This window comes from Gorilla gorilla, chromosome 6, assembly GCF_029281585.2.
Source record: "Gorilla gorilla gorilla isolate KB3781 chromosome 6, NHGRI_mGorGor1-v2.1_pri, whole genome shotgun sequence".
Taxonomy (NCBI): domain Eukaryota; kingdom Metazoa; phylum Chordata; class Mammalia; order Primates; family Hominidae; genus Gorilla; species Gorilla gorilla.
The window spans coordinates 51,989,119-52,013,517 of NC_073230.2; the positions used below are offsets into that span (position 1 = coordinate 51,989,119).

The following is a 24,399-nucleotide window of genomic DNA, read 5'->3' on the forward strand; positions in this document are numbered from 1 at the left end:
TGTGCCCTGTGGCTTCCACATGCCAGGGGATGTGCTAGACCCTTTAGATGGATTGAAACTGGCCGGTGAGCTGAAGGCTGTCATTTTATGTGCAGGGAAACTGAAGCCTATGGGAGTTAAGGGATTTACTAGGATGCAACAGCTATGAGCGACTTGGCTAAGATTCACCCATGGGTCACTCTGACTCCAGGATTGTTAACAGTTTGGTCTTCTCGACTAGATGGGGAGGGCTTCAGGGTCAAGCATATGCTGGGAGACAGGAAATATCCTTTGGGGCTTCTTCCATGCTGGAGATGTTCAGAGGCTTCAGCTGAAGCTGGTGGAGGTGGACACAGTGGTAGCCACAGAGGTCAGTTTTGCCCCAGTGTTTGCCTCTGTCAACAGATGGAATGGAGCCTGGGGCTGGGTGTTGGGGATAAAGCCTAAGGCCAGCACTGTTGGGGGAGAAGAGCAGAGCATGAGTAAGGGTGCAGGGAGCAGCCCTGTGCATTGCCTAGTGAGGGGTTAGGAGAATCATCCAAGACTCTGTGCTGAGAGGCAGGATAACACTGGGGTAACACAGAACTGTAGGATCTCCAGCCTGAGTCTGAAGACTGGCTTTGCCACTCACTGGCTCTAGGGCCTTGGGCAAATTCCTTAATGTTTCTAGGCCTCAGTAAGGGGCAGGCAACAATTCTACTACCTCACAGGGCTGTTGAGAGGATTCAATGGGATAATGCAGGTAAGGCTCTTGGCACATACAAGTTGTTCAATAGTTTGTAGCTGTTGTTGCTACCAAAGGATATTTTAGCCCTTGGGTCAGAGTTTAAGACATGGGCTGTCCCCAGCTGTTGATTTATGGCAGATCAAATGCCAAACTCCTACCCCAACGCATACTGATTATTTCTGTGTTTTAAGGAGACAGACTAGGTGGCATAGACTCTTTGATGCTAGTCCTACAGTAAATCAATGAAGCTTTTTGTCTGAAAAGAGTTACTAGGGAATGATCCTCACGAAGCTGGCAATGTAGGAAACTTCAGGAATTGGTTCCTCTATCTAAACAACCAGCAAGTTAGAAAAGAAAAAATCCTGTAAGAGTAAACTCTTTCAGAATTCTGGAACCTGATTGGACACTTACAGCAACCATGGGAGTGCTCGGTGAAGGGAGAGGCATGCTGATGGCTCATAAGTGAGTGGTGTGGGCAAACCAGCTACCATCCTGCATTCTTCAACATTCCTGTGGCCATGTGGACAGTAATTGTGTTCCTAGAGCAGCTGGCTGGAGCAGGAGTGGGCAGAAAGGACCTTGTCTTCCAGAAATTTGGAGAATCAAATTTCTTTTGTTTATCTGGTGGTTCCCTGAGGGCTCAGAGTAGAGCTTGCCTTTGTTTCTGCCCCTTCAGGCAGCAGCAGCCTTCCAGGTGGCATCTATCAGAAGATTTTTAAAAAGGTACATGCTAGGTTTTTTGTTTCTTGGGTTTAAAAAAAATCTATGCATTTAAGGAATGCTCTTCCAGGTCATAGGCTGACTGCAGAGGCACCAGAACAGAAACGTCAGTGACCAGACACAAGAGAGAATACATACTTTGCAAAAATCATTTGGAAAAGTCACTATACAAATGGACAACTGCAGCCCTCAACAAACAACAAAACCAATCTCAAAGGAGGGGGAGAATCTGGCTTCAGAATTACCACATTTTACTACTCAAAATGTTAAGTTTTCAACAAAGTATTACAAAGCAAATGAAGAGGAAGATATGGCTCTCTAACAGGACAAAAATAATTTAAAAGAAGCTATCCATAAGGAAGTTTAGATATTGGAATTACTAGTCAAAGACATTAAGTCAACTGTCTTAAATATGCTTAATTAACTAAAGAAAACCATGGACAAAGAACTACAGGAAATTGGGAGAGCAATGTATGAACAGATGGGGAATGACAATAAAAAGAATTTATTAAAGAGGAACCAAATAGAAATTCTGGATCTGAAAAGTACAATACTGAAATGAAAAAGTCACTGGAGGGGTTAAATGGCCAATTTGAGCAGGCAGAAGAAATAATCATTGAACTTGAAGAAAAGGCAATTGAAGTTATCCAGTCTGCAGAGCAGAAAAAAAGAAAGAAGAAAAATGAACAGAACCTGAGGGACCAGTAGGATACCATCAATCATACCAACTAAGTATATGGGAGCTCCAGAAGAAGAGAGATGGAAAGGGGAAGAAAAAGATATTTGAGAAATGGTGAAATAATTTCCCAGATTTGGTGAAAGACAAACGTACACATCCAAGAAGCTCAATGAAATCGAAGTGGGATAAACTCTAAGAAATTCACACTGAAACACATTATAGTCAAATTGTCAAAAGACAAAGACAGAGAGAGAATCTTGGAAGCAGCAAGAGAGAAATGACACATAGCATACATACCAAGGATTTGCAATAAGTTTAACAGATGATTTCTCATTAGAAACCAAGGAGGCCAAATGGCAGCTGTAATAATAATTACACTTTAGGCCAGGCATGGTGGCTCACGCCTGTAATCCCAGCACTTTGGGAGGCCAAGGTGGGTGTATCACTTGAGGTCAGGAGTTCGAGATCAGCCTGACAAACATGGTGAAACCCCGTCTCTACTAAAAATACAAAAATTAGTCGGGCATGGTGGCGGGCACCTGTAATCCCAGCTAACTCGGGAGGCTGAGGCAGGAGAATTGCTTGAACCTGGGAGGCGGAGGTTGCAGTGAGCAGAGATTGCGCCACTGCACTCCAGCCTGAGTGACAGAGGGAGACTCCATCTCAAAATAATAATAATAATAATAACACTTTAATAATAATTGAAGTGCTGAAAGAAAAAAAACTATTAACTAAGAATCTTATAGCCAGCAAAACTATTCTTCAAGAATAAAAAAGAAATTAGACATTTCAGATAAAGAAAACCAAAGGGAATTAATTACCGGCAGGCCTGCACTATAAGAAATGCTAAAGGGAAACACTGAGGCTAAAATGAAAAGACACTAAGTAGTAATTCAAAGACATCTGAAGACATAAAAATACACTGTTAAATGTCACTATATAGGTAAATATAACAGCAAATATTAATGTAGTTTTTGTTTGTGATTCTTGTTTTCCTGTATGATTTAAAAGGCAAATGCAGAAAATAATAATAAGTTTATGTTAGTGAGGATATAATGTATAAAAACATAATTTGTGGGAATAACAATATAAAGGAAGAAGGATGGAGATATATAGGAGTAGAGTGTTCATATACTATTGGAACTATTATTCAAACTAGCTTCTTATAAGTGTAAGATGTTAATTGCCATCCTCAAGGCAATCATTAGGAAAATAACTAAAAAATATGAGAAAAGGAAAGTGACACAGGATTTTTTCCTTGGTCACTTTGCAAGCCAGGGACCTTGGTGATGCCCTGCCCAGGCCTCACTTGGCCATGTTACCTGCTGCGGGAGATGGCCCACCAACCCGTGCTGCCCAGACCAAGTCTGGCTTGTGCACTGGTTCCCGAGTTCTTGTACCACACCCAAGAAGAATGAGGATACACTGACAATCAAAGAGGGAACAAGGTGAGAGTTTCATTGAGTGATGAAGACAGCTTTCAGCAGAGAAGGGATACAGAGGTGGTCCCCCTACCTGAAGTTGGCAAAGTGCCCCCAATGTGGCTGATTCCAGGGCTTTTATGGGCTCAGAATGGGGGAGGGGCAGGCCATAGGTAGTATTGGAAAAGGCAACATTCGATTGGTTAAAAGGGATTATTTAGAGGGCAGGCAAACAGGAATGGAAGTTCTCACTCTGGATCATGGGTTTCATCTGGGACCAGCAGTCCAGTCTTTCAGCCTTCAGGCTATTTTTTGGCTTGAAGGTGGGGTTTCATGGGGGACAAGCTTCTATCTGCCAGGCATTTGGCTGCCTCCTGTCACTATCAAAAGGAGAAAATAACCAAAATGTAACAACACAGACACAAAATCAAGAAGTAAAAAAAAAATCCAGTAATGGAGGAATTGAGAAACTTAAAAATGTATAAGATACACAGAAAAAAAAAATAGCTCAGTGGTAGAAGTAAGTCCTTCCTAATCAGTAATTATTTTATATATAAATAGATTAAACTCCAATTAAAAGGCAGATATTGGCAGAGTGAATAAAGAGAACATTATCCACCTATATGCTATCTACAAGAGGCTCACTTTAGATATAAAGATAGAAGAATTTTAAAGTAGAAGGATGGAAGAAGATATTCTATGAAAATAACAACCAAAATGAGAGTTGTGGTGTCTGTATTATCAGCCCAAATAGATTTTAAGTTAAAAAAAAAAAGTCTCAAGAGACAAAGAACATTATATGTTGATAAAAGTTTTCATCCATTAAGAAGATATAAAAATTATAAAGAACAGAACACCAAAATACATGAAACAAAATTTTGCAAAATTGAAGGGAGAAATAGAGTTCTACAATAGTAGTTGGAGACTTTAGTACACTACTTTGTTTTTTGTTTTTGTTTTTGTTTTTGTTTTTTCTCGAGACAGAGTCTTGCTCTGTTGCCCAGGCTGCAGTGCAATGGTGCGATCTCAGCTCACTGCAACCTCTGCCTCCTGGGTTCAAGTGATTCTCCTGCCTTGGCCTCCTGAGTAGCTGGGATTACAGGCGTGTGCCACCATGTCCAGCAAATTTTTTGTATTTTCAGTAGAGACGGAGTTTCACCATGTTGGCCAGGCTGGTCTCAACCTCCTGACATTGTGATCCACCCTCCTCGGCCTCCCAAAGTGCTGGGATTACAGGTGTGAGCCACCGTGCCCGGCCACTACTTTGAATAATGGATTAAACAACTAGACAGAAGATCAATAAGGAAGGAGAGGACTAGAACAATACTCTAAACCAATTAGACCTAACAGACATATACAGAACACTCTGTCCAACAACAGCAGAATGTGCATTTTTCTCAAATGTGCATGGAAATTCTCAAGGATATTTTAGTCACAAAACAAGTCTTAGTAAATGTAAAAAAATTGAAATCATATAAAATATCTTTTTGGATCACATGAAATAAAACTAGAAGAGAATAACAGAGGGAAAACTGGAAAACTCACAGATATATAAAATTTAATCAAGACACTTTTAAACGACTCTCAATTGCAGGGAGGGGGAGAGAAAGAACTCAGATTATTAAAATCAGGAATGAAAAAATGAAAGAGTGAACGTTATTACTGACTTTAGAGAAAAAAAGGACTATGAGAGAATACTATGAACAATTTAGTATTGTTTGTTGGCTTACCCAAGTTAGATAAAATGGAACTTTAACTTAGGTAAACTTGGATAACTTAGATGAAATGGAAAAATTCCACACATGAGCTACTACAACTAGCTCAAGAAGAAACAGAAAATCTCATTAGACTAATAACAAGTAAGGAAATGGAATTAGTACTAAAAAACCTACCAACAAAGAAAATCCCAGGACCAGATGTCTACACTGGTAATTCTACCAACCATTTAAAGAAGAATTAACACCAATTCTCTCAAATTCTTCCAAAAAATAAAAGAGGAAGTAACACTTCCTGATTGATCTTATGAGGCAAGCATTGCCTTGATACTGAAACCAGACAAAGATACTACAGGAAGAAAAACTACAGAGTAATATTTCTTGTGAATATAGATGCAAAATCCTCAACAAAATACCAGCAAATAAAATTCTTCAGTATTAAAAAATTTGTTTTTAGTGATGAGGTCTTACTCTGTTGCTCAGGCTGGAGTGCAGTGGTGCAATCATGGCTCACTGCAGCCTCAACCTCCTGGGCTCAAACAATCCTCCTGCCTCAGCCTCCTGAGTAGCTAGGACTAAAGGTGCATAACCACCACATCAAGCTAATTTTCTTTTTTTCTTTTCTTTTCTTTCTTTCTTTTTTTTTTTTTTTTTGAGATGGAGATTTGCTCTTGTTGCCCAGGCTGCAGTGCAATGGTGCGATCTCAGCTCACTGCAACCTCCGTCTCCCAGGTTCAAGTGATTTTTCCTCCCTCAGCCTCCTGAGTAGCTGAGATTACAGGCACGTGCCACCACGCCTGGCTAATTCTGTATTTTCAGTAGAGACGGGGTTTTTCTATGTTGGTCAGGCTGGTATAGAACTTCCGACCTCAGGTGATCTGCCTGCCTCGGCCACCCAAAGTGCTGGGATTACAGGCGTGAGCCACCATGCCCAGCGCTAATTTTCAATTTTTTGTAGAGATGGGATCTTGTTTACTTGCCCAGGCTCTTCTAAAACTCCTGATTTCAGGTGATCCTCCCACACCAGCCTCCCAAAGTGTTGGAATTACAGGCATGAGCCATGGCACTCAGCCTCTTCAGCATATCTTCAGGTTATGGTTATGGATTATACACCATAACCAAGTGAAATTTATCCCAGGAACACAAGAATAGTTCAACATGCAAAAATTAATGTAATGTACTACAATAATGGAATAAAACAAAGAAACTACATGGTCATATTGATTGATGCAGAAAAAGCATCTGACAAAACTCAACACCCTGTCATCATTGAAACAAGAAGAAAATTTCCTCAGCATGATAAATGTCATATATGAAAACCCCATAGCTAACGTCATATTTAATGGCAAAAGACTTAAACTTTCTTCCTAAGAGAGGAATAAGACAAGAATACCCACTTTTGCCACTTCTTTTCAACATAGTAGTGGAGCAATTAGGGAAGACATTTCTAACCAGCAATTAGGAAAGAAAAATAAATAAAAGGTATCCATACTGGAAAGTGCTATGGAAAGAATGTGTCCCCTCAAAATTCATATATTAAATCAGCTGTGTGATGATATTAAGAGGTGGGGCCTTAGAAGGTGCTAGGTCATGAGGGTAGAGCCCACATAAAAAGAAAAAGAGCCCTTATAAAAAGAATACCGGAGGACAGGCATGGTGGCTCATGCCTGTAATCCCAGCACTTTGGGAGGCCAAGGTGGGCAGATCACGAGGTCAAGAGATCGAGATCATCCTGGCCAACATGGTGAAACCCTGTCTCTACTAAAAATACAAAAAGTAGCTGGACGTGGTGATGGGTACCTGTAATCCCAGCTACTCAGGAGGCTGAGGCAGGAGAATCGTTTGAACCAGGGAGTCAGAGGTTGCAATGAGCCGAGATTGTGCCACTGTACTCCAGCCTGGTGACAGAGTGAGACTCTGTCTCAAAAAATCAAACAAAAACAACAAAACAAACAAACAAACAAAAAGGAATCCCAGAGAGCTACCTTGCCTTTTCCACCATGTGAGGACACAGCTAGAAGGTGCCATGTATGAACCAGAAAGCAGGCCTTCATCAGACAGTGAATTAGCTGGTGCCTTGATCTTGGACTTCTCAGCCTCCAATTTATGGCATTTTGTTACAGCAGCCCAAATGGACTAAGATAGAAAGAAGGAAATAGAACTATCTTTATTTTAGATGACATGATCTTATGTAGATAACCAGAAATAATCCCCCAAAATATTTGAGCTAATATCTGAGATCAAATTGAGCTAATAAGCTAATTCAGCAAAGTTGCAGCACACAAATATCAACACACAAAAATCAGGGTTTTTTTTGTACCTTAGCAACAAATAACCCAAACAGGAAATTAAGAAACAATTACGTGAAATTAGGGAACACTTCACACCGTCGTTTAGGAATCCAGGCTTCTACTTTATGGCTCCACCCACTCCCTAAAGCCTCATCATTATCTGCAGCTAGCCCACGGAAAGGTGAGAAAGAACATGAAGAAGCCACCCTCTTCTTAGGAGCCTACACCTGGAAATGGAAATGGTATATGTTGCTCCACTGAAATTGCATGGAGACATCTCACTGCGAGGGAGGCTGAGAACTACAGAACAGCTGGCCAGCTGTTGCTGGCATTGTCCTCACTGTGGACAAAGAGGACATGGGTTTGGGTCTAGAGCTAGCAACCTCTGCTATGTTCCCTGGATTCCTAAATGACTGTGTGGAGGAGAACCTCCCAGCTGATGAAGAACTGCATTTGACTATTATGTGGGCAAGAAATACAATTCTACTATGTAACTGTATTTCATGTTTTGCTGTATTGGTTACTGCAGTGAAGTGTTCCCTAGCAACTACTCAGAATGATGGTATCAATGACCAAAAATATGTTGGAAGGGGATACTGGATCACTCATTATTCAATGTTTCTTGAGAACCTAATTTGTGCTTAGTCTGAAGTTAGAAAAGTGATTAGTTTTTAGTTTCCAAGGAGCTTACCATCTAGCAGAAGAGACAAATGAACAGCTTAATACAACCAGATACCAGCAAAGCTATGTCTTTGGGGACATAAGGAGACTGATAGGTTTCGTTTTGTTTTGTTTTCTGAAGGCAAAAGAGCAGGATTTCTTTGATGCACTAGGGGGAACTGACCAAGAAGGGAAGGATATTCCAGATAGAGAAACCAGCAGGACAGTGTCAGGGGTGTTTAGAGAAACACAAATATTTGAGTGGCTCATACTTAAGGCACACCAAGGGAACACCTAGCAAATGAGGCGAGGCAGACGAGAAATAAACAACAGAGGGGAAACCAAAATATTCTGTCTGCTCAGAAAGAGAAAAGTGCTGCTGTAAATGGCATTTGGGCCAAAGGGGAAATCTGCATTGCATTACAGACCATTTATAAATGAATAACCATGAATGTACAAAATATTAAAAGTATGGCTAATAGCCAAAGCTGTCTCAGAGGAACATTTATGCCTATAAAGGCACTTACTATAAAGTAAATGGGGGCTGGGCATGGTGGCTCACTCCTGTAATCCCAGTACTTTCGGAAGCTGAGGCAGGAGGATCACTTGAACCAAGGAGTTTGAAACCAGCCTGGGCAACATAGTGAGACCCCATCTCTACAAAAATAAATAAATAAATAAATAAATAAATACATAAATAAATAAAATATTAGCCAGCTGTGGTGGCGTGTGCCTGAGGTCCCAGCTACTCAGGAGGCTGAGGTGGGAGAATTGCTTGAGCCCAGGAGGTCAAGGCTGCAGTGGGCCATGATTGCACCACTGCACTTCAGCCTGGGCTGTCGAGTGAGACCCTGTCTCAAAAAAATAAACACAATAAAATAAATGGGCAATCAATGAGCAAGATTTGGTAATCTGATCAAATATAACAGAGAAGACACTAATAAACAACTATAGGAAATGGATGATTTTCAAAATATAATATAATATAAATTATCAAAATGACTCAGGAGGACAGAAAAACCTGCACAGATGGATAACAATAGAAGAAAAGTTAACAGATGTGGAAAAATCTTCCTCTAACAGGAGTGTCAAGTCCAGCTAGGTTTTTTTTTTGTTTTTGTTTTTTTTGAGATGGAGTTTTGCTGTGTTGCCCAGGCTGGAGTGCAGTGGTGTGATCTTGGCTCACTGCAACCTCTGCCTCCCGGGTTCAAGTGATTCTCATGCCTCAGCCTCCCGAGTAGCTGGGATTACAGGCACCTGCCACCATTCCCGGCAGGTGCCAGTGAAGCCATTGTTCCAGCTCACTCAATGGGACCTGGGACAGGAAACAGGAGATCTGGGGGGCTGGTGGGACGCTTACTAGCTACCTGACCTTGGATGAATGATTCATTCCTCCAGAGCTTCTGTTTCTTCACCTATGAAAAGGGAGAAGATGCCACCTCATTCCAGGGAGCTGCATGGGGACTAAAGGAAAAATCTTGACACTCAAACCCAATTTTCTGTTGTTACAGGGCCAAGGAGCTCTGGGCCTGAGAGGGGAAGAGTCTGGTCAGCATTGCCCAGTATTATAGCTGGATGTTTGCCCACCGGAACCTCATGTTGAAATTTGATCCTCAATGTTGGAGGTGGGGGGCCTAATGGGAGATGTTTGGGTCATGGGGGCAGACCCTTCATGAATAGATTAATGCCCTTCCTTGGGGGCAGGGTGTGAGTTATTTCTTACTCTATTAGTTCTCAAGACAGCTTACTATTAGGAAGAGGCTGGCACCTCCCTGCCCCCTCGTGCTTCCTCTCTCACCATGTGATATCTGCACATGCAGGCTCTGCTTCACCTTCTGCCATGAGTGGAAGCAGACTGAGGCCCTCATCAGAAGTAGGCATTGGTGCCATGCTTCTTGTAGAGCCTGCAGAACTGTCAGCCAAATAAACCTCTTTTCTCTGTAAATTATCCAGCCTCAGATATGCCTTCACAGCAACACAAATGGACTAAGACACCAGGACCCCCTGAAAATCAGCAAGGTCATTGGCAAAAGCAAGGCTATCCAGCACGAGCCTCTGCTTCTCCTTCTTTCTTCTTCGTTCTTCCTTCTCCCTCTCCCTCTCCTTCCCTTCCCTTCCCTTTTTCCTTCCTTCCTTCCCTCCTTCCCTTTTCTTTCTTTCTTTCCTTTTCTTTCTTTTTCTTCCGCTTCTGCTTCCTCCTCCTCCTCTTCCTCTTCCTCCTCTTCTTCTTCTTCCTCTCTTCTTCTCCTTCTTCTTCTTCTTCTTCTTCTTCTTCTTCTTCTTCTTCTTCTTCTTCTTCTTCTTCTTCTTCTTCTTCTTCTTCTTCCTACTTTCTTCTTTCTTCCTTTTTGAGACAGGTCTTGCTCTGTCACCCAAGCTGGAGTGCAGTGGTGTGAACATGACTCATTGCAGTCTCAACCTCCTGGGCTCAAGAGATGCTCCTGCCTCAGCCTTCCAAGTAGCTGGGACTACAGGTGTGCACCACCACACCTGGCCAATTAAAAAATTTTTTTTGTAGAGCCAGGGTCTTGCTATGTTTTCCAAACTGGTCTTCAACTCCTAGGCTCAAGCAGTCCTCCCACTTCAGCCTCCCAAAGAGCTGAGATTACAGGCATGAGGTATCACACCTGACTGCTTCCCCTTCTTCTTCAGGTCTCAGCCCAAAGGTCACTTGGAGACCATCACTGTATTAGGCTGTTCTTGTGCTGTTATAAAGAAATACCCAAGGCTGGATAAATTACAAAGAAAAGAGGTTTAATGGGCTTACAGTTTTGCAGACAGAACAAGAAGCATGGCGTTGGCATTTGCTTCTTGTGAGGCCTCTGGAATCTTAAAATCACGGCAGAAGGAGAAGGGGGAGCAGGTGTCTCATGCAAGAGTGGGAGCAGGAGAATGAGAGGGGACCAGGCTCTTTCAAACAACCAGCTCTCACGTGAACTCACTCATCACCAAGGGGATGGCACTAAACCATTCACGAGGGATCTGCCCCCATGACCCAGACACCTCCTTCCAGGCCCCACCTCCAACATAAGGGATTACGTTTTGACATGAGATTTGGAGAGGACAAATATCCAAAGTATATCAGTCACTATCGGAAACCACTTCATGTTCTATTTGTTTATTGTTAATTGTCTTTGCCCTCTAAGAGGCAATGCCCAGGAGAGCAGGAACCCAGTCTATCTCATTCAGGTCTCCAAGACCCAGGGCCTGGCCCATCGTGGGCTCTCACTGCTCAGCAGCTGCTCTATGACCTGCAGGCCAATGCAGCCTTGAGCTGTTCCCCAAGACCAGGCTCTGGTCTCACTTTCCCAGGGTCTTGTGACTCAGCACTGGCAAGGTCACTGGGCTAGCCCCTGGGCTGCAATAGGAGCAAAAATGGGGCAGTTGTCCATGCGTGCTCCTAGGGGTGGGATGGATACATTCTTGCCCTCTAACATCCAGTTCCCTTTCCTTCTTGCTCATGGAACCTCTGTTTTATTCAAGGGTCAAGTAGTAATGGACCCAGCACTGGGGGCTGAATGCCCTGGACAAATTCACCCTGTTCTCTTCTGCTAGAGCTGGCTTCAGGACAGTGAGATGTGAGAAGGAAGGCCTCTGGGGAGATATGGTGGGGGATCCCCTTCCCTTCTTGTTTCCAGAACATTTTTGGGTTCGTTTGTACCTCTTGTGCCTGTGGCGGCATCTGGCAGATGTGGGGAAGGCTAAGAGAATCTGGAAAGCTGACCCAGAGCCTGACACCAGGCTGAGAGCTGCCTGCCTCTGGACTCTTTCTTATGTGCTTTGACAATGCCTGTTGGTGAATCCAGTTTTAGTTGGGTATCTGGTACAGCCTAGACAACCCTAACAGACACGGTGGGCTTAACAGGTCGTTCTGTTCAGCTCCACGTGAGAGGTGCTCCAAAGAGATGGAAATGAGGTGTAGTGGGCACAGAATGTAATTACCGTTTACAGAGTGGGGTTTGGAAAAGCAGGTGAGGCAGCAGCTGGGGAGGTGGAGCTCCCAGCCAGGTGACCAAAATCCAGTGCTGTGCTGGAGAAGGGTTAGCAACTGACTGTCCTGGGAAGCAGACCTGACTGGCAGTGTTTGCTGCCTTCTGTGTTGTCGGCACTTCACCTGATGTCACTCAAGGAGGAGTTGAGCAGAGGCCGCGCCAGTGCCCCTCCTGAACTGCAGCTTGGAGCCCTGGGTCTGTCATAGAATCACCCGATGCTTCCCTGCTCTGCCTGTATCCAATCCAAAGATTTCCTCAACATCTGATCCTCCCGACCCACCTGGGCCAACTTGTCCACCTCTGAGAGGCTGCAGTTCTCATGGGGATTGGTTGCAGATGCACCCACTGGCTTGACGTGGTGGGCTGGGCTGTGTCTGAAAGGACTGAGGGAAGCAAACCATTCCACCCATTGCCTTTGTCCAGCATTACCGGCCCAACCAGCCAAACTCAGGCCAATGCTGCCCTCCTGGATCTCCTGGGAGGGTGAACCACATGCATGTCCTTTGCAGCCACATTGAAAAGCTATTGGAGAGCTAATTTACTAATCGCAGGATCACTCTCTAGGATTACAATACTCTAGGGTTTTAAATGAAAAACAGTATGATGCCTATCTGAAAACTCCATCTAATCCCCCCAATATCACAAAACTCTCCAAATATAGCAATCCACAAAGGACTTCTGCATAATGTAATGTATTTAAAATACCAAGTACCTAATTATATAATCCCTGAAGAACTCAGCAGTGGGTACATTTGTATGTAGTACGTGATGACCCTGTTCATTTCAGATCCTGTAGGAGATGCTATGGGTGCCTGCTGGGCCCCTGTGCCTACCCCCAGCTGCCCAGGGTTGAAGAGAAGAGCTGGACTTCTTTCCTGGGACTTGCTCCTGATCTACAAAGTTACTTCACCTAGAAATACCTGGGAAGTTATGCCCTTCCCAGGGCTGGCGGAGAAAACACATTATGTTATGCACAATTTGGGACATATACTAAAAAATGATTTGTTGTTTATCTGAAATTCAAATTTAACTGAGTGCCTTAATTTTTTATTTGCTAAAGCTGGCAGCCCTAGCCTTTCCCCAGGGGCCTCCAGCCAGTGACTGACTCATGTAGGAGCACAAAGGCTGGCCCCTGCATCAGAGGGACAACTCTGTGATGTCATTCACGTTTGAGAGCTCCCTGCTGGGTCAGACTGAAGCTCAACTGCTGCTGAATCTGTACCTTTGCCTATTTCTACCCCATCTCATCCTGAGAGCACCCTCCCACTCAATCACAGGTGCCAGAATCCTTATCTCAGGCTCTGCTTCAAGAACCTAACACAGTCTACCAGGGGTGGTCCTAGAAATCAGCCTATGAGGGCGGGACTCTGGAGTTGGATCACTTCCCAGCTGGATGCCACCTCACTGGTGGTAGGAGTACTGACAGTCTCTGGCACATTGCAGCAGTGGATCACCAAGGCCCTGCCTGTGGGGAGCGGGGATGGAGGTGGACAGGGAGGTACTTGCTTACTCAGTGTCTCTGGCACCGAGGGTGTGGGGGAGATGCTAACCCGAAGGACTATGCCACTGAGACCTGTGGATCAGTGGAGTGATGCATGGAAAAGAGAAAATGGCAGGCTCAGGTCTATCGATTTAAAGCCAAGTCTGAGAGCCAGAGGGTCTTCTCGGCAGTGTTTAAAGAGACGCTTGTCTCCTGTAGTGAGGCAGGCAGAACTGGAGACCAGGCATAGGACTCAATTGTAAGAGCAGTAGCAGAACTTCAGCAAGGGCTGAGTCCTCCACCAAGGCAAGCCACGGCCCTGATGGGAAGGAGTATACACAATGGTATGCTGGGAAATGGCTAACAATCTGCTGTCTAGAGATGCGGGATGCCCTGGTTTGTAGCATTTTCTGATTTTCATGGTTTAAATACACCCACCATGGCCCATTTCCAGCTACCGACATAGTGTCACTGAATGAAGATTTGGAAAGAGATGTGTACTACTGGCTTTCTAATGTGCTAGTGAGTACACTTGAGAATTTTGAATTCCCAGATTCCCATGAGCCACCTGCATCTACAGAAGTAGTCTTACTGTGAGAAGGAGGCCTTTTCTCTCTGGAAAAGTATGCAGATGTCTGAAAGAGACAAGTGCCCCAGGAGAAAATGCATGCCTTCCTCAGGATCGGCCCCCACCTCCCCTCCTGGCCACAAGGAGGGTCAAATCTCAGCATGGCCCAACTTGGACTGTCAAGGAAGAAGAAAAAAATTGTATGCCAAAGGAACTCAGTCTTTGGCTAACAAGTACTAGCAGGAAGCGGGAGACTAGATCCCAAAGGTGCTGGATCTTATGCTTGCGACGGTCCCAAAGGTGCTGGATCCTGTGATTGAGACCAGATCCTGAAGGTGCTGGACTGAGGCAGGTGGGATATCAAGAGGATAAGGGGACTTTGCTGATGTGGGGGCATTCTCCTATGATGCAAGATTTAACACCCTGGCAAGGGTCCCAAGAGAGGGCTCTGATATATTGCTGGGGTGGCTCTTGGTAGCTTAGAAAAAGCAACAGCTCGATTAAATGAAGCAGGGATGCTTGAGTTTACGTGGTGGACCAAGAGGAAGTGATCAAAAGGATAAAAGAAATGGGGCAAAATATAACTGACCTACTTTATAAGATCAAAAAGCCTGTAAGCTGGCTATGTTCCCTGGAAAGGCAGGGAAGACACTCTGCTTCCCAGGCTGTAAAGAATCTGCTGGTGTCGGGCACATGGCTGAGGCTCAGTAGGGCTGTTCTCTGTAGACCAGAGTTGATGGGAGACAACTCTTTTTCAGAGCTTCTCTCCCTAATGGCAGCGGGGATGATAGATCACTTAAGGGCAGAGACCAGGGGCAGCACTTAGAAGCACATCAGAAGCAAAGTGGGAATAATTATCATACTGGGCACCAAGGTCAGACTAACAACTAGAAGGGATTAGCTTATAGGGGTCTAAGGAGAAGGCTAATAGAGTGTTGGATTCTTAGGGGCCAGAAAGGATGAACAGAAGGCCAAGGTCAGTCAGCCCAGTGGAAAGTTATGATGGAAAGGCACAGTTTCCAAACCTCAGCCAGTTCTCAGAACCAGAACCCATTGACTGAAAGAGGGACTGGGTTCCCATGAGGAAAGACTCTGTAGCACCACAGCAAGTGTGTATAACAGGAACCTATGGCTATTTATATTCGACCACACTGAGTAAGGGTAACACTCAGATCTTTTGATAGTGATTTCATAGCAATTCACACTTTTTTTTTTTCTTTTTTTGAGATGGAGTCTCGCTCTGTCACCCAGGCTGGAGTGCAGTGGTGTGATTTTGGCTCACTGCAACCTCCGCCTCCTGGGTTCAAGCAATTCTCCCTGCCTCAGCCTCCTGAGCAGCTGGGATTACAGGCACCCACCACCACGCCCAGCTAATTTTTGTATTTTTTAGTAGAGCTGGGGTTTCACCATGTTGGCCAGGCTGGTCTTCAACTCCTGACCTCAGGTGATCTACCTGCCTCAGCCTCCCAAAATGCTGGGATTACAGGCATGAGCCACCAAGCCCAGCCAGCAATTCACACTTATATCTAGGGTCCCAAAGTGCTGTCATGGCTGTCCTAGTAGAGTGCAGGCTTATTGGGGTAAGACGACAAATATAGTTCTGGCCCAGGTATGTCACATATTGGATCCACTAGTTCTGTGTATTCACCCAGAAATCATTTCCTTGGATCCCGAATAAATCATTGGAATGGATATACTTAACCATCAGAAGAGCCCTTACAATGGTTCCTTGATTTATAGAATAAGCAACATTTGTAATAGCAAAAGCGAAGTGAAAATGCTGCACTCCCACCCAGTCAAAACAGAAAAACACAAATCTGGAGGGATGGCAGAAATTATTGCCATTCTCAAAGACTTAAAGGATGTCTAGTACTTGTCAGCCTGCTAGTACTTGTTAGCCAAAGACTGAGTTCCTTTGGCATACAATTTTTTTCTTCTTCCTTGACAGGTCCAAGTTGGGCCATGCTGAGATTTGACCCTCCTTGTGGCCAGGAGGGGAGGTGGGGGCCGATCCTGAGGAAGGCATGCATTTTCTCCTGGGGCACTTGTCTCTTTCAGACATCTGCATACTTTTCAAGAGAGAAAAAGGTGATATGATGGTCACATCATATCAACCTTTCATTCTCCAGTTTGATCTCTGCAAAAACTGGTTGGATCAGTCCTGACCCTTAGGCTATGTGATTGGCAAATCTGATGATACTCTGCATGGAATGTGAGATTAGGCCCCAACAGGAGTCACTGTCCAAACCCCTAGGGCTCTGGACCAAGGTCATGCCATCTGCAGCAGAGAACCAAACACCACTTGTAAAGCATTTCCTGGCATGCCACTCAGCAGAGTATCTGACCATAGGACATTAGGTGACCATGTGGCCATAACTGCCCATTATGAGTTTCGTGCTGTCAGACCTTCTAGGTCATAAGCCATCCATCATAACATGGAAATGGTATATCTGGAATCAGGCTTGAGCAGGTCCAGATGGCACAGATAAGCTGCAGGGACAGGTGGCCCAGACCCACCTGCCATCTACCACTGTTGCACGAATATTGGCCCCTGTGCCTCTCTTTCACTCACATGCAAATATGGCCTCCTGGTGGGGGGTGTCTTTTGTCTAGCTGCTGGAGGAGGGAAAAACCCATCTACGCATTGATCATGGATAGGTTAGTTTGGAATGTTGATGCAAGCTGGAAATGGACTTCTGCTGTACTTCAGCCCCACTCAAGGTGGCCCTGAAAGACACTGGGGAGAAGAAATCCTCTTACTAGAGTTTTGGAGGGTGCACCTGCTTATTCACTTTGTGTGGAGAGAGATGTGGCCTAAGGTAAATATAGACTCATGGACATTGGTGAATAGCTTAGCTCGTTCTTCAGTAGCTTGGAAGGAGCAACATTAGAAGATTGTGGAAAAGCGGTGGCATGGGGAAAAGTTGTAGAGCTAAACCTGTGTGAGTGGGCACAAAGTATGAGACATTAATGACAGCCAGAAACCACTTCTTGTGGAAGAGGCAATAATAACCAAGTGGATAGGATGGGCAGGCAGCTGAATGTCGGTCACCATGCACTCAGAAATAGATAATCATGGGGTCAGAGAAGGAAGCCATGCCTGTGCCCAGAAGCATACATTCCCTCTCATCAAGGCTGACCTAGTTTTGCTGCTGTTGAATGTAAGAACTGCCAGCAATAGCGACTGGTGCTGAATCCCTGGTATAACACTGCTCCTGGAGGAGACCAACCAGCCACTACTGGGTGACAAGTTGGCTAAATCAGGCCCCTTCCAACCTGGAAAGGGCGGCATTTTCTCTTGACTTGGATTGACATGTATTCCAGCCAGCAATGGACTTGCCTTTCCTACCCTCAGTGCCTCAGCCAGTCCTGCTAACCAAGGAATCACAGATAGGGTGGTGGAGCATCCTCTTGGAGGCACAGTGGAGCTGTCATCTTGAAGATGACACCCATGAGGAGGGCCCACTCTCCTCCAGAATGCAATATATACTCTAATGGCTATGGGATGAGGCCATGTTCCTGAAAGGTAAAATATGTCGGTTTGGGAACCAAGAACTCTTCATCACTCTCCATGATCCACTTGAGAAATTTGTGCTTCCACCATTCACAACTTTAGGTTTTGTGGGTCTAGAAGTCCTGGTTCTCAGAGGGGGTCCTTCCACCAGGTGATACATGAACACATTCACTAAATGTACAGCTACAATTGCCTCCTGGTCATGCTGTGCTCCTTGTGCCAGTAGCCAAGCAGGTAGAGAAAGGTATTACCATCCTGGCACAAGGAGCATAATGTGGCAATTTACCCTTGTCATTAGGAGGTAGGACTACAGCTACATAATGGAGCAGGAAGAATATGGCTTGCACTCAGATGATTTGCCAGGGTGTTTCTTGGTAGTCTCATGTCCAGTTGTAATTGGGAATGGACAACTTACAACAACAATAGCCTGATAAAGGAATCCAGGATTCAGATGCCTCAGGGATAAGGGTTTGGCTCCTGCTCTGGGCAAGTCACCTAGACCAGCAGTGTTAGCCAAGGGGAAGGGGACACTAGAATGGATGGTGGGGGTGGGGCATGATGGTGAGTATCAGTGACAGTCTTATAATCACCTGCAGAAGTGGGCATTGTAGTTCGTCCCTCTGTTTCTCCAATTGTAAGTTTTCCCTGAAGCTGTGCCTGGATGGAGAGAGCTTAAAGTGGAAAGCAGTAGGTCTGAGCAGTCAAGGAGTGGACTGTAGTGCCTGCTGTTGGCGCCTCACTGGCCGACTGGCCTGCACACCCAGCCTTTAGCTGCAGTGAGCAGCAGCTGCAGACTGCTCACAGCTACACCCTTCTCCTGAGAGTTTCCTGGAAATGCCTGGAAGATCTTCCCTCCCTGCTGGCCCTTAGCTGGTGGCTTTGATACAGGTACAATAGGCTGGCCCCTCTCCCAGGAGGGACAACCCTGTGATATTCTTCATGCATCAGAGCCCGGGTGGAACCAGACTGAGGTGGACTTAAGCTGGACCTGCCTTTTTGACTGGCTTCTTACCTCTCATTTTCTGTCCCCCCAACTTCCTTATAGCTTCTGCTGACAGCGCTCCCGCAAACACCATTTTCCAAGAATTCCAATCTCAGGCTCTACTTCTTGGGAACCTGACCTAAAACAGATACAAATCATGTTTTCCCTTCCTACTGCGCAGGCTGGCAGCAGACAAACGATGCAGGCAGGCAATGAGACTGAGATTGGGTCCTCCTGTCAGAACAGCTGGGATATGATGTCCATCCCCTCTCCTAGGACCCAGGTGGAACTTGAATACTGATTCATCATACTCACTTTTCATTTGGAGAGTGAATTTTGGGTAAATGACTTTGCAATCCATGAAAGTGAATACTTAGAACGTTTTCAGGTAGCAGAAGATCCCCGTACTTCCAAGACAGAGTATTCATTGAGATCAGCCTCACAACCGTGCCCTCTGGATCACAGCCCAGGAGCACGGAAAATCCCACTTCTTGGCCTCTCCAGCACTCCCCTTTCCTACTTGTTTATTGGCAGGGCTGATCGTTGCTGGTTGTCTACAACAAAGATCCCACTAGGAGGGGCTAATACTCAGGTATTGCCAGGTGAGGAATGCTGTGAATATCACTCCAGGTCACAAGTGCTTGTGTTAGGGGACTCCTAGGACTAAGAAGGGTTTGGTAAGAGTAATCTGTGTTGAATCTAGCCTCATTTCCTTTTTCTTTCTTTTATAGTTTTTAATTTTTTGGTAATAGAGAACTTCAAAGTAAGTAAAGGAGATAGTATAATAAACCCTGATGTACTCACTGCCTGATATCAATAATTGCAACCTTAATTCATTCTAGTATATTTTTACATGTGTTTCAGACTGAAATAAAGGGAGATGTTCAGCCTCAGGTGTAGAAGCAGTGAGACAATTTCCCACCACGGAGGAAGATGAAGAGCAGGAGAGGAGAGGCTGGCGGCTCCCAGGAGCAGATCACCTGCCCCCACTGCAAGGCCCCTGTGTGCTCAATAAACTGACCCTTGCGCAGAGACTAAGACTCACTTATTGGAAACTATTATTGTTACAGTTACTAAGTAATTAACAAGTGATGCATAGGGCTGGTCAGTTATGTGACTATATGTGCGCGTGTGTGCACGCACGAGTGCATGTTTAGTTCATTACAGAAACACCACCATTTCTTTGTAATCAGCTGAAATCACCACTCATTAGTGGGCCTCTCGTGGGCTATAACTGATTTTACAGCCACCTGTCATTTCTTTTTTCTTTACAACTTTGTGCGTTTGTGTTTTTCATGGCATGCTCAGGGTACACTATGTTCTGCACGCAAGCAGGGGGCTGCACGGGCTCCAGCTCCCTTTCTCAGGCACGTCCCTCTCGATGTAATGTGTAGGATGGAACTTCTTCCCATGTGCTCTGTGAAGGGGCCCCACAGCTCCCCAGCTGGACAGCTGCTCTGGAGACTTTGGCAGGGCTGGGCACCTGTGGAGCCTGAGGCCAGACCCAGGGAGCCACACTGTGGGAACCACAGGGCACCTGGAACATAGGTTTAATCCGGGCCTGTCTGTGAGTAATAGTGTCACAGTGCGAGGGCAGGAGGCAGGGTGAGTCGGTGGCTCCTGGAAAGGGATCTGTCATGACTCACATGGCGTTCCTTCCCTCATCCTTCTATCCTTCTATTTGCAGGACTTTCCTACAATTCTGTCTGTGCTGGTTCACGGTTATGTAGCATCAGGATGGGGCTCCCTCTTTGCTCAGGCCAGCAAAAGAGAGACAGAAAGAGAGAGGAGAGAGAGAGAAAGAGAGAGAAACAGACACACACACACACACACACACACACAGAAAAAGAAACAAAGCGAAATACAGAAAGACAGACACAGAGAGAGAGAGACAGAGTGACAGAGACAGAGAGAGAGGGGGAGAAAGAGACAGAAAGAGAGAAATACAGAGAAGTTCACACAGCTGTGAGGGGGCTAAAGGAGGAAGTGTCCACTCCTGAGAAGGGAAGGGAAGAGAAAGGCAGAAGGAGGGGCTGGGCCAGGTGTCCCAAAACAGGGACAGGAGCACACAGGGGACATGCCTGGGCTGCCTCCAAAGGCCTGGCTCAGCTGAGGAATGACAGACTCCACAAGGGGCTTCCCACATCAGATGGGCCAGAATGTTCCCCTGGAGGTCACTAAACAGGGGCTCAAATCTCTCTTGCCTTGGGGTGGCTTCAAGGCAGAGGCCAGGGGCACTTTGTGCCTCTCTCCATCTGTCCCCTCTCCTCCTGGGGGTCCTGCTGTGGGCAGGTGCAGGTGTGGGCCTAGCTGCATCAGTCAGAGGGGCTCACGCTGGGGCTTCTGTGGCCCACTGATCCCCTGGATCTCACTAATGATGTCCCCTTTGGCTTGCTCCTGCCCTGGGGCTTCCTAGACATAGCTACTCCTTCTGAGGGGTCCTCATCCCCAGAGGCCTGGGTCACAGGCAGCAGAGTGCTTCTCCTGGGGACAGCCCCCACTCTTGTCACCTCCCAGCCTGGCCCAGCCTCCTGTCCTGGCTACAGCAGGGGCACTGGGGTTGTGACACGGCATATGATGGATGGCCCAGCCCTGGTCCCACAGATGCAGCCCCAGCCCTCACCCCCACACTAGCTGCCTGCCCACAGCGTGCCCATTCCCTGAAGTCAGGGACCTGTCACTGCTCCGCTAGGCCTTGGCGCTGCCTGCTCCTCCCACACCGGCCCCTCCTCCCAGCACACCTGCTTGGGGGCCACCTGGAACTTTGCACTCTGCACACCTGTCTCAGAGCAGGTGCCATGGCAGTATGGGGGGGCATCTCTCCTGCTGGGGCCCAGGACAATTCCTGCCAGGGATGTGGGTAAGCATGATGGAGTGCACCTTATTCCATCCTCATTCCACTTCTGAGCCTGCTCCTTCAATGGGGCAAAGGTGCCCAGGGCAGCTGGAGGGAGGAAGGTCAGTTTCTCCCGGCATGCCCTCCTGGTGTTACGGATTGAATTGTGTCCCCCCAGATTCATATGTTAAAGCCCTAACCCCAATGTGATGGTATTTGGAGATGAGACCTTTGGGAGATAATCAGGTTTAGATGAGGTAAGGAGGGGGAGCCCCCATCATAGGACTAGCATTCTTATAAGAAGAGACACCAGAGAGCTTGTTTTCACTCTCTCTCCACGATGTGAGGACACAGCAAGAAGGTGGCGGTCTGCGAGTCAGGAAGAGAGCCCTCCGTGCAACCTGACCTTGCTGGCATCTGATCTTGGACGTCCAGCCTCTAGAATAGTGAGAAACAGATTTCTGTTGTTTCTAAGCCATCAGTGGATGGTATTCTCTTATGGCAGTCTAAGCTGACCAATACACCTGAATCTCATCTTTCCAGGCTCCTTTCTGAAAAAAGGTCACCAAATCTATCAGGCAAAGTTAACCAGATTTACTCATCTGTCCTTAGTGAGGTGAGAGTGAAAATATAGACCAAAAGGTCCCCAAGAGGGGTGCCCAGGGCCCTATTTCAGGCCACTCAGAAGTGGTGGCCCAGTAAGGGATGAACCTTGATGCCAAAGGAATGAGTCAGTGATGGTGGGGTACCAGGCAACTGCAGCTGGTAAGAAGGGGCTTATGAGGGGTGGGAGTGGTGTCAGTGGAATCAGGCTTGCCCCTAAGGAGCTGACATCCACATGGAGAAGTCACTGGGCACAGGACTGAGGCCACAGGCTCCTGCGACCACAGGTAAGATCTGGAAGATTGGTACCGGCAAGACGGCTGCTCTCAATCAGAGAAGTAGAAAGAGGGAAACCAGCAACACTTTACTTTCCTCCAAAGCAACCAAAAGGAGAAAGAAGACAGTTCCTCCTGGGTGTCTGCACAGAGACAACCACAGCTGACATCTTGGGGACAACTTTGAAAGTGGAAGGAGGGCATTGCTCATTGCTCCAAGGTCAAACACTGGCTTGGGGTAGGGGCAGCACTTCCCAGAGACACAGGACTGGACTGAACCTGGATGGGCCTGGACAGCCAGCTCACTTGGAAAACATCAGATCCTTAGGATGACCCTAAAACCAAGATAGGTTCCCCCAAGACAAGGACTGAGTCCTCTGTGCAGCCAGAACAAGCAGACAGGAGTGGCCATTGCAGCTCCACGCTTCCCTCATCCGGGCCTTGGCACCCTGCGATCCAGGCACTAGAAGAGGGGTAGACGGGGTGGAGAAAAGTGCAGAAGCCAGTGATACTCATCCTGCCTTTGTTTAGAATTTGGTATGTTGCCCATCATAAATTTTTTTTGCATTCATTTTGATTATTTAAAATAGCATATATCTTGATGATTGATGTTTCTGGTGACCCCTTAAAGTTTGTGCCCGAGGCATTGCCTTGCTCCACTCTTGGCCCTGACAAGAATGTCAGTGACCTCCCAGGATTCTGGGGTTCACAGCTGGCCCTGGTCAGGACCAGCACCCCCTCACATGTGGAGCAGATACAGGATGGGGCACGGGCAGCCCCAGAGTCTGAGACTGGATGCCCAGCCTAAGAAGGTGGTTCACTCACATGCCACTGTGAATGCAAGGGGCTCAGGGACAGCTCTGCTGTGGCCTTTATTAAAGTGATTCCCTGTGCACACATACGTGCACATGCATGTACACATGCAGGTATGCACAGGCACAAACATGCACACATAGCACATTCACACATAGGCACACTATGCTTTCTCTCCTTGTTTGGGGAAAGTGCCAGATCTCCACAGCCCACATGTCTACCTCTCCCTAGCTCTGAGCCATCTTTCTGGTCATGCCAAAGACAGCCGCTTCCTTCTCCCTGGGTGGCCTGAAGGGGCCCCTTTGGGCAGGATTTCTCATCCAAATTGCTGCCATAGCACCAGTGACAGGCAGATCTGGGACTTGGTTGGGGCCTCGGCCGGTCCAGCTGTCTGGCTGCGCACCCTCTCACTTGGGCTGGTTGTTTTCCTCCTAACATCATTAGCTCTGCCAGAAGCACAGCCAGCCCGGGGTTTATGCTGACCTGGTCATTTCACACAGAGGCGAGAGGGAAGCATGCCCAAAGTGACTGGCTCTGCCCACTTACCCCTTCTCCCCCACTCTGCCTGGGCCCCCAGCTAGGGTGATGCAGGCACATTCCCCCCAGTGTTTCACAGCAAAGTCCCCTGTCTCCAGCTCTCTCCTTGCTCACTGCTGGGCTCAGGGCTGGCTCAGAGCATGCCTGGATTTCTCTTTGTTTTTGGAAAAAGTAACTGCCCTGCACTCCTCAGCAGGCCACAGCAGCCCTCGGGCTCCCTGCGAAGTGATTCCTGCTAGGAGGCAAGGCATCTTTGACTTGTCACCATGTCTAGTGAGTGTTGTCTCAAAATCAGGTAGTGGGCTTTGCCCACAAGACCTCATGTCCCTAACCCCCATATCTAGGGCTCTAAACTCTCCAGAGCCCCTCCCCAGTGGAGGCCACTGCCTGGACCTCTTGGCAGCCTGACTTCCAGGTCGCAGGGCCAGAGTCCAAAGCTGGATGGGTCTGCCAGGCAGTAGGGGCCTTCCTGCCCCAGAAGGCACCCCTGGCAAGACCCTTCTCAAAGAGCCTGTGCATAAAATCAGATTCTGAGGCTCAAACAAACCATGGAATGTTGGGGACAGGCAAGCAAACACTCCCAGAATGCCCAATGGAGGGCAAGCTA

The 24,399-nt window shown here is 46.6% G+C and overlaps 1 protein-coding gene and 1 long non-coding RNA gene across 2 annotated transcripts in view; one reads left to right on the forward strand and one right to left on the reverse strand.

The window, feature by feature from the left end:
* Positions 1-24,399, reverse strand: part of GCK (glucokinase) — a 54,687-nt gene that overhangs the window by 18,316 nt on the left and 11,972 nt on the right. The window lies entirely within an intron of this gene.
* On the forward strand, positions 18,916-19,762 carry LOC129523860 (uncharacterized). The gene is made up of 2 exons (XR_008667519.1): positions 18,916-19,068; positions 19,593-19,762. It is a non-coding gene; the product is annotated as an uncharacterized lncRNA (long non-coding RNA).